General features: G+C 44.1%; 1 non-coding gene across 1 annotated transcript; it reads left to right on the forward strand.

The window, feature by feature from the left end:
• Positions 1 to 3,797: 3,797 nt before the first annotated feature.
• Trnag-ucc (transfer RNA glycine (anticodon UCC)) lies at positions 3,798 to 3,869 on the forward strand. The gene has a single exon. It is a non-coding gene; the product is annotated as a tRNA-Gly (tRNA).
• The last annotated feature ends 5,620 nt before the right edge of the window (positions 3,870 to 9,489 follow it).

Genomic DNA, 9,489 nt, shown 5'->3' on the forward strand with positions numbered 1-9,489 from the left:
CATGCCAAAGACATGGAAGCGAGAGGCGCAACACAACACGAAGAAGCGTTACAATGCGCACACCACATTGCAATACGCTGACATACTTCGCTCGGCTACGTTCGTTACACAGTAGTAGGCTCCACACCTGTGGTTTCACCTGTACAACAGAAGACAAAAGCAAGTGATGTCAAAACTGCTCCATGACACAGCTCGCCAGGCTCACGTACACATATGCTGCGAGAAGATGCTACGCGGTATATTGTAGTAATGCAGTGGACATTGTCTGTGGCTGCCATCCAACGCAAATTATATAGAATCGGTGGAGATACATGACACCCTTCTTGAAACGAATTTCGTAGTTCTTCAGAATGCTATATAACCTACGCGTTTATAAGCACTGCGACGTGAGAATCACGTTGTTACTGAAGTTTATCGTAACCATGTCTGAGAAAAATGTGACGTCATTGCGATGCCATGGAGAGTTCATAATGACATCATGAAATGTGGCGACTTGTGACTTCATGATGACGCCATAAGGTGACGTCATCACGTGATTATGATTCCTTGCATCGCTCGTGTTGACGCCCACGCCGACGGTTCCTTTTCGCGCTTGATGAGTCGTCACGAAGGCTTTCGCTTGAAAAGGTTCTCACAATGCAACGCCATTTGCAGTGCTGGGCAGTATCGAAAATACATGTATCTTAGATACTATCTTAGATATTCTTTGGTTATCTTGTATCTGTATCGCGATACGTCTCGGAAGACATGTATCAGTATCTGTATTTCCGATACACTGAAGAATGTATCGTGTATCTCAAGATACGAGATAATGAGGTCGCAGCATCACCGTGCGAAAGAAGAAACGTTGGCGGAACTCCGCTTATCAAGCTGATACTCCTGCCACTAAGTCACCAGAATAAAGCTAAAGGCAGTGACAGTATTTTACCTTTCCGCCAGAGTTTTCCAGCGAGTATAGGTAGTGAGCTCTCAGCGTCTCTATTGGGGAAGCAGAGTCACGTGACGGCGCTCGCGTCGTCTCGACAGACAAGCGCGCGAACGTCTACGCCCATCCGACCTTTTGAATTTTCGTTTTTTTTTTTCTTTTTACTTGTGTCAGCGCCATGACACATGGCACTTAGTCGCTGTCCTGTACCGCGTACTGCAATGCGTGCGGCGTCTTTTGCACACATTTTGATACCGCTGTATAGTGCCGTTATGGAAGTTCCTCTTGCGTGGCGATTCGTTACAAAGTCTGAAGAATGCAAGAATGGGGGGTTGATTTGCGTCTTGTGGTTTTCACACAACGGTGATTTGTAAGGATCTCGTGGATGTAAGTTTGACCTACACGCAATGAGATTCACTTATATGCAAATAATATTCTAACAGCTATAGCACCCTGGTACCGGTCCTGGATGTAACAGAACAAGCACCTATCTAACAGACGCTGTATCTGCGTCAGTGGCGTAGGCAGAAATGTTTTTCAGGGGGGAGGGGGCACCTTCTTGATCCAACATGGGGTCTGGGCAGATACTTGGGGTCGAGTGTCACTTTGTGCTCTGTCATCATCATCATCATCATCAGCCTGTCTACGCCCACTGCAGGGCAAAGGCCTCTCCCATGTTCCGCCAATCAACCCGGTCCTGTGCTTTCTGCTGCCACGTTATACCTGCAAACTTCTTAATCTCATCTAACCACCTAATTTTTTGTCTCCCCCTCACGCGTTTGCCATCTCTTGGAATCCAGTCAGTTACCCTTAATGACCACCGGTTATCCTGCCGACGTGCTACGTGCCCGGCCCATATCCATTTCTTCTTCTTTATTTCAACTATGATGTCCTTAACTCCCGTTTGTTCCCTGACCCACTCTGCTCTCTTCCTGTCTCTTAAGGTTACACCTATCATTTTCCTTTCCATCGCTCGCTGCGTCGTCCTCAATTTAAGTTGAACCCTCTTTATCTGCTCTGTATCCCATGAAAAAAAAAAGAGTTCGGGGGGGGGGGGCACGGGCCCGGTGTGCCCTCCCCCCCCCCTTTGGCTACGTCACTGCTCTGCGTACATCTCTTCTTTTTTCAACCAGTTTTCAGATTATAATTTGATTGTTAGCACAAGTTCTATTTAGCTGCCCTGCATCCCATACATTACCTACGCCTCTATATATTGCTTTTTTCGCGGTCTCGTTACTGCACGAGCTGCCAAGGGAAGCTCTTCTTTATTCTGACTTTTAACTGTCTGCGTAATTTCTGCTACTGTTTACATACTTATATTCTACTTGAATTTACTGTTATGTACAGGCGATCGGATGAGAAAAATATATAATAATCCGGGGCGCCTGGAGTATACCATAACAAAAATTTTGCTTACTAGTAAGTAAGAACAAAACTGAGTTCGCATTATATTATCGTAAGTTATTAGGAACCATCTTAAATATGATAGCAAAGGTATGCGAGAAACATTCTCATACTAAATGCTCCGTTTTTCTTACGAGCGTCCCAACGAGCCGTTTTACGCTATTTTACATAGGCACTGGATTTAATTGTAATAGCTATTAGGGGTTACCGTCTCGGTGGTCTAGTGATTAAGGTGCTTGACTGCTGACCCAAAGGTCGCTTCGGCCGCATTTCGATGGAGGGAGAATGCTAGAGGCCCGTGTGCTTATATATAGGTTTTAGAACCTCAGGTGGCAGAAAGTTCCGGAGCCCTCCATTACAGTGCCTCTCATAATCATGTCGTAGTTTAGGGACGTAAAACGCAACAGTTATTATTAGCTCTTAGGTGCCGCCTGTATCGTGTTTCTATACATTTTCGCTGTGTTTTATACGGAATCGCTTTTCTATGTTACTTAGATTTCGCTGTTTTCCTTGTTTATGTTTCCCTAAATTATTTTACTGTTACCAGAGTCATTCAATGCTGCTGTTACTAATCACCAGGAGATCGGAGCTATGAGTGGGAATAGTTGAATAGCGGCGGTGTCCTGCGGTGGCCTGTGCAACTGTGCAATGCGTCTCAAACGTTTCTGGGCAGCGGATCACCGGAAACGTTTCAAACGTTTCCGGTGATCCGCTGATGTGAAAGCCGTAATACGTTTACGGGCAAGTTAGAACTCCCCAGCGGTATTTTCACCATCGCGCGGAGGCTTCTTATTGAAGTTCTCATGATCAGATGGCAACCCGCTAGCTGGTCGGCAAGCAAAGGCGCGACTCCCATCAATTACAAAAGAGACAAGCAAAAACCGCTATCAGCGATGTGTATAAAGAGCTGGCATATTAAGCAGCTAAAGTAACTCCATTAAGTTGTTTCGGAATGAAGCTAAATACTTTGAGCAAGAAGTACAAAACATTTTAAGATACTAACAGAAATTTCATTCAAATGAAGCAAAATTGGTCGCAGTTAATAAATTTTCAAGCCAACATTTTTGTACATAGGCGTTTAGTGCTACATTATATATTTATATAACAAATTTGCGAATGTATCGAAGTATCTTAAGATACAATGGGAATGTATCCTATCCGATACAATCAGTGTTGTAGTATCTTGTATCTGTATCTCAAATACTTCTTGCCTGAGAATCTTGTATCGTATTGCGATAACATTTCAAAGTATCTTTGCCCAGCCCTGGCTATTTGCAATCTCTTGAACAATCGGAGAATGAATGGCGAACGCCGCATTTTAAAAAGACCGCCGCTTGGAAATATATGCTACCGGAGCCGGTTCGCGCTCGGTCAAGGACCTGGTCGCTTCCCTCTCGTCGACTGCTTTCCTCCGGGCGGATGTGCTGACGCGGACAAAAATAGCAGCGAACGCGGCTTCGGCCGTGGAGCGTCGGTGGTATAGTGGTTAGCATAGCTGCCTTCCAAGCAGTTGACCCGGGTTCGATTCCCGGCCGACGCATGTTTTTTTTTTTCATTAATTTTTTTTTAATAACAAATCTTCACTCCGTGTGTTAAGCTGGTTCAACGCTTTTCAAACGCAAGGAGGAAGGTGGTCACGTGAATCCGAGGTAAAACTTGTAGCTTAGAATATTATTTTACTTGATTATCGTCGTCTTCATCAGCCTATATTATGCCCACTGCAGGAGGATGGCCTCTGTTGTTAATCTTCAGTTCACTATGTCCTCGGCGTGCTTATAAGTACGTAAGGAAAAAAAGCACACATGTACGCAAAATAACAAGATAGCTAAAAGGACTTTCTTTACCAAGAAATAAATTAAATGGGTGCAGTGCGGTTAACGCAGCGGCTCGCCCTTTTTACTGTGCCCATTGCGTTTATTATAATCTAAACTAAAAATCTAAATATATTAAACTTTATTCAGGGAGATCGAACACGGGATTATTCGATTCTTATTTAGCCTGTTCGACTGGTAAGACAATACAGTGCAAACAAGCGCGGAAAGTTGGATACATTGTGCAGTCATGCATATATTGCTGTTGAACGTCCCGGTCAAAAATATATTTTTATTTATCTAATTTATTATATATGTATCACATGATGTGGATGATATTTTGCCGTCTTGAACATGTGTTTTCTAATTAGGCTTCGAATTAAGGAAGGGAATTTTGAAGGCTCGTGTCTTTGTTTGACACAGCCATAATGAAAACCAGCAGATAATGAAGAAGAGGACGGCATAGGGAACGTTAATTGTACTGTTTTAAGTGTGTTGTAATAATTGTGATGTAGATGTGGAAAAAGTAAAGGGGACGAAAAGGCAACTTGCCGCCGGCACTGACCGAACCTGCAACCTACACATTGATGCTTGGTATTTCATGTCGTTCCCATTGTTTATTAATGCATAACTTTATTCTCCGACAACGATTTTTCTACGACATGTTATTTGCACCCTTTCTATTCCTTAGTTATAGCAAATGCTGAAAATCCGCTATTGTTCATTGTGTATTAACTGTTACAATATATTTTTATGTATAGTTTGTAAAGGAGGTCCCATGGCAGTTTATGACTTTGGGACCTCCTTCTGCATATTAACATCATGTAATCTTTTTAATCATCCGGCAGATGTCTTGTTCAAACCCTCTAAACGTGTACAGTGTTTGTACGCACACATGTGTCCCGACACACACACACATAATAATAACGGGTGTGGGAACACCTCCTCCCCTCTTCTGTCCATCTCGCGAAAAACTCACAGGGTCCCTTATGCAATCGCCTAAGACTACTCGAAGGCGAAAACCATCTTCTTCTCTTTCTTCTCAGTCCATGCACCTGACGTGGTTTCGCACTGCCTCCGAGATCGACACACTTTGACGCAGCGACGATGTCGCCATGCGACGTCCCGTCATGTGACGTCATCATGACGTCACAAACTCTGACGACTTGGGACGTCATGATGACGTTATATGGCAGCGTCATCACGAGATGTTGGTTTCTGGCATCACTCGTGTTGACGACGCCTACCGTGCCTTTCCACTTTTGATGAGGAATCTAAGGTTTTCGCCTTAATAAAATAGTCGTTACGCCCCTGAGCAGGTCGCATGCTGATACTTTGCCGTCCAGCCTTGCGACTTCAGCGGCATCGTGTGAGCATCAGTTCGACCACTTTTGGATTATAAGGGGAAACAATGCAGGATACAGGATACGCATTCAGGGGATTGGCGAACGACACTTGTGGAAGCTTCGTACAACATTTACATGAACAGAGCAAGAAAATATCGTAATTAGCGAACGTATGTTTTTGTGAGAACTTTTATATCCCAACCAGGCCGACGGACCGGTTGTTGTCTCTTCACAAAGAGACGGCTGTCAGCTTAGTAACCTTGAAGCACCAGTTATCAGGCATGGCGAGATGTCACAGATGTATACGTCATCCGCGCGTCGCTTTCTTCATCCTTGAGAAAGATTGCTTATCCTTAAAGCAGCGCGAATAACAGGGACGAAGGAGGAGACAAAACGAGCGCTTAATCGCAACTGAAAGGTTTATTAGAAGAAACATAAAAAGAACTGAACTCAAACGAACTGCGCAGTCGCCGGCACGTAGGTAGGAAACTTGCCAACTTGCAAAAGGGCAAGAACAAAACAAGTTCGCTAGACAAATTTAACAAGCTAGCACCACAAAGTAGCCCGTAGGTATGGCAGCATATCTTGAAAAACGTTAAAAATTTCAAACAACCAAAAAGCTATCTATTTACCGCGCCTGCGAAAAACAGGGTTCGCCTCGCGATAACGCCACTGAAGGAGAGCTGGCACAGCTTTCACCAGCGTTCGTAATGAAGAGCGCTTCCATGATTTTGCATTTACAATCCTTGCTGTGGGCAGCTAAATGTGAACCATAATTAGCATTGAAATTGTTCTTATGTTCTCTAAGGTTTAGTCAGCATGCCGTCTGCCCAATGTATACGAGCCCACAGGTCCCAGGGATTTGATGAACACCAGAAGCGCATGGCGCAAACTGATTACGGTGTTTCATGCTACATTCTCTTTTCTGTGAAGTAAGACTCTTATCAAGTTTCTTGTGAACAACAGCGCCAGTCTTTCCAAGTTTGTTAGGTGCACTGAAAAACAACCTGTACGCCGCAGCGGGCACCAACTTTTTTTAGACTATGGGAAAGCTTGTAAGCATAGGAAATGACAGCAATGCTTATTTTTTGTTTTGATCCTTGTGTTGTGGTAAAAACTTCCACCTTTACCTGCTTCGAAAGCTTTTCATATTGAGCAATCAAGACCTGAGGCGCGAAAGCGGAAATCTGTCTAATTGAAATCAGAAGCTGGTGCTGATGAGGCGCTGACATGATTTTATGAGTGGTGAACGGAAGCAAAAAAACGAGATACAACTTTCACTGTTTTAGAATGTTAGGACCGTGAATGTAGAAATGGTTTTGTTGATGTGGGGCAGAACATCCAACACGTTTGGTGAGATGAAAACGTTTGTTCAGATCCAGAAACTGCAGGCGTTCTTCTTTGGGAAATTCATACGTCAAGGTAAGACGACACCTCACTTCCCTGAAAACCTTCAGAATATCTACAAGGGCCTTCCAGTGTCGATATTTGCAATAAAAATAGAAAATAATCTACACAGCGGAAGATTCGTTTCCTTAGGCCGTTCTAATTATCTTCCAGCATCTTGTCAAATTTGCTCAGATAGATGTCACATAAGATGGGCGCAACCCTGGACCCTATACAGACTTCTGACGTCTGTATGCACAATTTTCCATCCCATCTTACAAGGATCGACACCGAGCCAAAAAGCAATAATTCCATAAAAACCTTCAACACTGATGCAGGCTATAACGTGGAAAGAAACTTCGTCGCTATCCTCACTGATACATTGTTCACATTTTGCAATAGACGGTGATGCGTCAAGCAATAAAAAAAAATCTTTGACATCAATACTGAAAGCAGAACATGCACCTGGGTTGCTGTACCTAAGATATTCAACAAAGCAATGTATCTGCGAGGATGTAGGTGATTTTCTTATTTTTATTCCGAATCTCGACACTAGAAACCTCCTTGTAGATATTCTGAAGGTTTTGAGACAAGTGAGGTTTGGTCTTACCTTCACGTTTGAACTTCCCAAATACGAACGCTTACAATTTCTGGATCTGCAACTAATGCTTTCATCTGACCATAGTGTTGGATGTACTGCCCCAGATCAACAAAAAAAGCTTCTAAGTTCCAGGTCCTCACACTCTAAAACAGTGAAAGATGCATTTCGCTTTCTTGCTCCCGTTAAGCACCCATGAAATCATGTAAGCACCTCATGAGCCCCAGCTTCTCCCTTTAATTAGGCATACTGTTGGTTTCCGCTTTCCAGCCTCAGATCTTGATTGCTCAATGTGAAAAGCTTTTGAAGCAGGTAAAGGTGAAGTTTGCACCACAACACAAGAATGAAAACAAAAAACAATCGGCAGATCCCATGCATTCTGGGAATCCATGTAATGCTAAGCTGCACACACCTTATTGTTTGTTTTCTAGGCAAAACAAGGCCTTCATGACACGAGCGCACCATAAGCGTGGCACGTAAATCATGCCGTACAAGAAATGCGTATCGTGGTTTTCATCTTAGACCTGTGAATTATGTTCGTCATACAGTCATTCCCCGTCATGCCAATTTTGCTATATATCCACTGAACGAAACGGCCGCGAGCGCCCCAAGACCATATCATATAAATCAAGCCGTACATGGCATGCATGTCACGATTCGCGTCTTTACGACATGTCAGTTATCTTCGCCATACATTGTTGTCCCGGCATACTAATTTTGTATATATCAAACTAGCGGAATGGCCGCGAGAGCACCAATACCTTGACACGTAAATCATACCGTACATTACATGCATATCGTGATTTTCATGTGAACAACTGTAATTTATATTCTGTGCAAACTCACATCACACCATACGAATTTGGATACAAATAACATTAACGAAATGGCCGCGAGCGCACCACGAGCGCGGCATGTACATGGTGCCGTACGTGACATACAGGTTATGATTTTCAGATTACCACCTGTATTAGTTTTTGTCATAGAGTCATGTTACACCAAACCAGTCTTGGTATATGTCAAGCTAGCGAAACCGCCGCTAGCACATCATGAGCATGGCATGTAAGTCATGCCGACATGGCATGCATATCATAATTTTCATGTTGACACCTGTTACGTTTGTCATACAGTCACGTCGCACAATACTAATTTTCGTGTATATCAATCTAGCGAAACAGCCGCGAGAGCACCATGACCGTGGTATGCCAGTCATGACGTACTTGGCGTGCATGTCGTGATTTTTGTGTTAACACCTTCCACTTATGTTCGTTATATAGAAATGTCTCGCCTTGTCGATTTTGGTATACATTCATTTATTTAAACGGCCACGATTGCCCCAAGATCTTGTCACGTAAATGATGTCGCACATGACATGCATGTCACGGTTTGCATATTACGACCTGTCATTTATGTTCGTCATACACTCCTGTCATACCGTGCCAATTTCGGCCCAGTTGAAACTTGATTTAACGAAGTGATAGGGACCCGCGAATTAGTTTGTTAAATCGGGAACTTTGTAAAACTGAGAGAACGGCAAATTTCTTGCCTAGTGCAAAAGTTCGTGATATTCGCATGCACATGCTTCGTGAGCAGCGGGAGCACATAATTCTCGTAGCTGGCTAGTGATATCAACACGTCCTCGACACTCTCGCGTGCCCTAGCAAACCGCCTCAGGAGGTTGACGGCGTCCGTTACCTGGTTCAGTGTGGACACGGCAGTTTCGAAAGTATCCGGATCGTTCGCATCTTCAGACTCCTATTGTGAGCCGGAAACAAGCTGCACTATGTCCTCGTCGTCGTGAACTTTTGTTGTGTCAGCGTCCGCGTCTGCGTCAGCGATCACGAAGTCGTCGAAGTTATGATCTGTGGCCACCTCATCCTGCCAACGAAGCTCTTCTCAACAACGGGGCCATGCCTTTTCCTGCTAATGCTGCGGGCTTGTGGAGCCCGACACAGCCTCGACTCAGCCTGGCAGCACACTGCCTGGCTGCGTCTAGAATGTCTGCCAGCGCACTGCCAG

This window comes from Rhipicephalus sanguineus, chromosome 8, assembly GCF_013339695.2.
Source record: "Rhipicephalus sanguineus isolate Rsan-2018 chromosome 8, BIME_Rsan_1.4, whole genome shotgun sequence".
NCBI lineage: Eukaryota > Metazoa > Arthropoda > Arachnida > Ixodida > Ixodidae > Rhipicephalus > Rhipicephalus sanguineus.